Source organism: Saccopteryx leptura, chromosome 5, assembly GCF_036850995.1.
Source record: "Saccopteryx leptura isolate mSacLep1 chromosome 5, mSacLep1_pri_phased_curated, whole genome shotgun sequence".
Classification (NCBI taxonomy): Eukaryota; Metazoa; Chordata; class Mammalia; order Chiroptera; family Emballonuridae; genus Saccopteryx; species Saccopteryx leptura.
The window spans coordinates 33030760-33036360 of record NC_089507.1 but is presented as its reverse complement, the minus strand read 5'-3'; positions in this window follow the sequence as shown (position 1 = coordinate 33036360).

Below are 5601 nucleotides of genomic sequence, written 5' to 3'. Positions count from 1 at the left end.
AAACTTTCCTAAACTAATGCAGGAAAATCTCTCACAAGTTCAGGAAGCACAGAGAACTCCATGAAAGAGAAACCCAAAGAAATCTACACCAAGATACATCATAATTAAAATACCAAAGCTAAGTGATAAAGAGAAAATATTAAAAGCAGCTAGAGAAAAAAAGGCTATCACCTACAAAGGAGCCGCCATAAGGATGACATCTGACTTCTCAGCAGAAACACTTGAGGCCAGAAGAAAATGCCAAGAAATATTCAAAGTAATGCAGATCAAGAGCCAACAACCAATAAGCCTACTTTATCCAGCAAGGCTTTCCTTTAAAATTGAAGGAGAAATAAAAAGCTTCCCAGACCAAAAAAAAAACCTCAAGGATTGCATTACAACCAAACCAATGCTGCAGAAAATGTTAAAGGGCCTGTTGTAAACAGATCAAAGTGAGAAAAGAATATAGCAAAAGAGGAATACAGTTTTAAAGAATAAAATGGCAATAAACAACTACATATCAATAATAACCTTAAGTGTAAATGGACTAAGTGATCCAATCAAAAGACATAGGGTAGCTGCATGGATAAGAAAACAGGACCCGTACATATGCTGTCTACAAGAGACACACCTTAAAACAAAAGATGCACATAGACTGAAGGTAAAAGGATGGAAAAAAATATTTCATGCAAATGGAAATGAAATAAAAGCTTGGGTACCAATACTTATATCAGACAAAATGGACTTTAAAACAAAGGTTATAGAAAGAGATAAAGAAGGCCACTACATAATGATAAAGGGAGCAATCCAACAGGAAGATATAACTATTATGAATATCTGTGCACCTAATATAGAAGCACCTAAATATATAAGGCAGACTTTGATGGATATAAAAAGTGAGATCAACAACAGTACTGTAATAGTAGGGGATTTCAATTTCAATACCCCACTAACATCACTAGATAGATCCTCAAGAAAGAAAATTATCAAAGAAACTGCAGACTTAAAGGACACACTAGATCAAATGGATTTAATAGATATCTTCAGAACCTTTCACCCTAAAGCAGCAGAATATACATTCTTTTCAAGTGCTCATTGTACATTCTCTAGGATAGACCACATGTTAGGGCACAAAAGTGGTCTCAAGAAATTTAAGAATTGGAAATCATATCAAGCACTTTCTCTGATCACAATGGCATGAAACTAGAAATCAACCACAACAGAAAAACTCAAAAATTCTCAAACACATGGAAACTAAATAGCAGGTTGTTAAATCACGAATGGATTAACAATGAGATCAAAGAAGAAATAAAAAATTCCTAGAAACAAATGATAATGGGCATACAACAACTAAAAATTTATGGGACACAGCAAAAGCAGTACTGAGAAGGAAGTTCATAGCATTACAGATATACCTTAAGAAGCTAAAAAAAAGCTCAAATAAACAACTTAACCCTGCATCTAAAAGAACTAGAAAAAAAACAGCAAGTAAAGCCCAAATGTAGTAGAAGACAAGAAATAATAACTGTCAGAGCAAAAATAAATGACAAAGAGGTTAAAGAAACAATACAGAGGATCAATGAAAGCAGGAGCTGGTTCTTTGAAAAGGTAAACAAGATTGATGAACCTTTAACTAGACTCACCAAGAAAAAAAGAGTACTCAAATAAATAAAATTAGAAATGAGAATGGAGAAATAACAACTGGCACAACAGAAATACAAAATATTGTAAGAAAATACTATAAAGAACTGTATGCCAAAAAACTAGACAACCTAGATGAAATGGACAAATTCCTTGAACCATACAATCTTCCAAAAATCAATCTAGAAGAATCAGAAAACCTAAGCAGAACAATTACAACAAATGAGATTGAAAGAGTTATCAAAAAACTCCCAACAAAGAAAAGTCTTGGGCCTGATGGCTTCACAAGTGAATTCTACCAAATATTCAAAGAAGAACTAACTCCTATCCTTCTCAAGCTATTTCAAAAAATTCAAGAGGAAGGAAGACTTCCAAACTCCTTTTATGAGGAGAGCATAATTCTGATTCCAAAACCAGGCAAAGACAAGACAAAGAAAGAAAATTTTAGCCCAATATCCCTGATGAAAATAGATGCTAAAATTCTCAACAAAATATTAGCAAACCAGATGCAACAATATATGAAAAAAATCATACACCATGATCAAGTGGGATTTATGCTGGGGAGGCAAGGCTGGTACAATAGTCACAAATCAATCAATGTGATTCATCACATAAACAAAAGGAAGGAGAAAAACTACATAATAATTTCAATAGATGCAGAAAAAGCATTTGAAAATAATTCAGCATACGTTCATGATCAAAACTCTCAGCAAAGTGGGAATACAGGGAACATACCTCAACAGGATAAGGGCCATCTATGAGAAACCCACATCCAACATCATACTCAATGGGAAAAAATTAAAAGCAATCCCCTTAAGATCAGGAACAAGGCAAGGGTGCCCCCTTCACCACTCTTATTCAACATAGTCCTAGAAGTCCTAGCCTCAGCAATCAGACAAGAAGAAGAAATAAAAGGCATCCAAATTGGAAAAGAAGAAGTAAAACTATCATTATTTGCAGATGATATAATATTGTACATAGAAAACCCTAAAGTCACAGTCAAAAAACTATTGAACCTGATAAATGAATTCAGCAAAGTGGCAGGATATAAAATTAATACTCAAAAATCAGAGGTATTTTTATACACTAACAATAAACAGTCAGAAAGAGGAATTAAGGAAACAATCCCCTTCACTATTGCAACCAAAAAAATAAAGTACCTAGGATTAAATTTAACCAGGGAGATTAAAGACTTGTACTCAGAAATTATAAAACATTGATAAAAGAAATCAAGGAAGATATAAACAAGTGGAAGCATATACCATGCTCAGGGTTAAGAAGAATAAACATCATTAAAATGTCTATATTACCCAAAGCAATTTATAAATTTAATGCAATACCAATTAAAATACCAATGACACACTTCAAAGATATAGAACACATATTCCAACAATTTATATGGAACCAAAAAAGAACACAAATAGCCTCAAAAATCTTGAAAAGGAAGAATAAAGTGGGAGGTATCACACTTCCTGATATCAAGTTATATTACAAGGCCATTTTCCTCAAAACAGCCTGGTACTGGCATAAGAACAGACATATAGATCAATGGAACAGAACAGAGAACCCAGAAATAAACCCACAGCTATATAGACAACTGATAATTGACAAAGGAGATAAGAGCATACAATGGAGTAAAAGCCTCTTTAATAAATGATGTTGGAAAAATTGAACATCTACCTGCAAAAAAATGAACCTTGACCACCAACTTACAGCATTCACAAAAATAAACTCAAAATGGATAAAAGACTTAAATGTAAGCCGTGAAACCATAAGCATCTTAGAGGAAAACATATGCAGTAAGCTCTCTGACATCACTCGCAGCAATATACAGTGTGTCCGTAAAGTCATGGTGCACTTTTGACTGGTCACGGGAAAGCAACAAAAGATGATAGAAATGTGAAATCTGCACCAAATAAAAGGAACACTCTCCCAGTTTCATACCTATTCAGTGCAGTTTGATATGGGCCCACTCACAGATATTTTAGGGCTTCTTAGGTAGCTATACCATATAGCCTCTACAGACTCGTCACTGACTGATGCCCTACCAGAACGAGGTTTCTCCACCAAACTGCCGGTTTTCTTCAACTGCTTATCCCACCAAGTAATGTTATTCTTATGTGGTGGCACTTCATTATAAACGCGACAATATTCACGTTGTACTTTGGTCACGGATTCGAATTTAGCGAGCCACAGAACACACTGAACTTTCCTCTGTACCATCCACATCTCAACTGGCATGCCCGCGGGCTGCTCCACTGTATACATGGTGTTACATCATCATCTGCACATGCGCACATGCTGCCACATCATCCTGCAGAAACTGGGAAGGTTTTCTTTGTATTTGGTACAGATTTCACATTTCTATCGTTTTTTGTTGCTTTCCTGTGACCAGTCAAAAGTGCACCATGACTTTATGGACACACTGTACTTGCCGATTTATCTCCACCAGCAAGTGAAATAAAAGACAGGATAAACAAATGGGACTATATCAAACAAAAAAGCTCTTGCACAGCTAAAGACAATAAGAACAGAATAAAAAGACAAACTACACAATGGGAGAACATATTCGACAATACGTCTGATAAAGGGTTAATAACCAAAATTTATAAAGAACTTGTAAAACTCAACACCAGAAAGACAAACAATCCAATTAAAAAATGGGCAAAACAGCCTGACCTGTGGTGGCGCAGTGGGATAAAGAGTCGACCTGGAACACTGAGGTCGCCGGTTAGAAACCTTGGGCTTGCCTGGTCAAGGCACATATGGGAGTTGATGCTTCCTGCTCCTCCCCCTTCTCTCTCTCTCTCTCTCTCTCTCTCTCTCTCTCTCTCTCCCCTCTCTCTCTAAAAAATCAATAAATAAAAATTTTTTTTAAATGGGCAAAAGAAATGAAGACACTTTTCCAAAGAGGACATACAGATGGCCAACAGGCATATGAAAAAATGCTCAACATCACTAATCATTAGAGAAATACAAATTAAAACCACAATGAGATATCACCTCACACCAGTCAGAAGGGCGCTAATCAACAAAACAACACAGAATAAGTGCTGGCGAGGATGTGGAGAAAAGGGAACCCTCCTGCACTGCTGGTGGGAATGCAGACTGTTGCAGCCACTGTAGAAAACAGTATGGAGATTCCTCGAAAAATTAAAAATCAAACTGCATTTGACCCAGCTATCCTACTTTTAGAAATATATCCTAAGAACACCATAGAACTGACCCAAAAGGAGAAATGCACCCCCATGTTTATGGTAGCATTGTTCACAATAGCGACGATCTGGAAACAGCCCAAGTGTCCTTCAGTGGACAAGTGGATTAAAAAGCTTTGGTACATATATACTGTGGAATACTACTCAGCCATAAGAAATGATGACAACAGATCATTTACAATAACATGAATGGACCTTGATAACATTATACTGAGTGAAATAAGTAAATCAGAAAAAACTAAGAACTATATGAATCCATACATAGATAGGACATAAAAATGAGACTCACAGTCATGGACAAAAATGTGATGGTAATGCGTGGGGAAGAAGGAGAGAAAGCATGGGGGTAGGGGAAGGGCACAAAGAAAAGTAGATAGAAGGTGATGGAAGACAACTTGACTTTGGTTGAGGGGTATGCAACATAATCAATGTCAAAATAATCTGGAGATGTTTTCTCTGAACATATGTACCCTGATTTATCAATGTCACTGCACTAAAATTAATAAATTTAAAAAAAAGAAATAGCGATAGGTATTTTTTTTCTCATATACTGTTAAATGAGTTGAAGAAGGGAGTTTCTCATGGAAGAATATACATCTTACAATTTCCATTAACATAAAATATTCATCTGAATTTAATAACAATCCTAGGCCAGAGAAAAATCCTTAATAATAAAAAATTAAACTACATAAAAATATAATACTTTCATTCAGAAAAATTACTAATTTGTAAGACAATCTGTGGGAAAATTTTATATCGCATAATT